Below are 323 nucleotides of genomic sequence, written 5' to 3'. Positions count from 1 at the left end.
GCGCTGCGTCTCTCAGGCTTTAACCCTGCTTTACGCCCTGCGCTGCGTCTCTCAGGCTTTAACCCTGCTTTACGCCCTTTGCTGTGTCTCTCAGGCTTTAACCCTGCTTTACGCCCTTTGCTGTGTCTCTCAGGCTTTAACCCTGCTTTACGCCCTTTGCTGCGTCTCTCAGGCTTTAACCCTGCTTTACGTCCTTTGCTGTGTCTCTCAGGCTTTAACCCTCTCTTTTTTGTTGGCTTGTTGTTTTTAAGTTTCTGTCATGGCTGCTTCTAACACGCTGTCTTCTCTTCACAGCAGTGTCCACCAAGATTTAACAGTTGGTA

The 323-nt window shown here is 49.5% G+C and overlaps 1 long non-coding RNA gene across 1 annotated transcript in view; it reads right to left on the bottom strand.

Moving 5' to 3' along the window:
• The window catches only part of LOC117950749, a 4426-nt gene that overhangs the window by 309 nt on the left and 3794 nt on the right, over window positions 1-323 (bottom strand). The gene's annotated exons all lie outside the window — the stretch shown is intronic.

The sequence above is a fragment of the Etheostoma cragini genome, chromosome 9 (genome assembly GCF_013103735.1).
Source record: "Etheostoma cragini isolate CJK2018 chromosome 9, CSU_Ecrag_1.0, whole genome shotgun sequence".
Classification (NCBI taxonomy): Eukaryota; Metazoa; Chordata; class Actinopteri; order Perciformes; family Percidae; genus Etheostoma; species Etheostoma cragini.
Note: the sequence above shows the minus strand (reverse complement) of the source record. Positions and strands in the feature narration are given on the sequence as shown.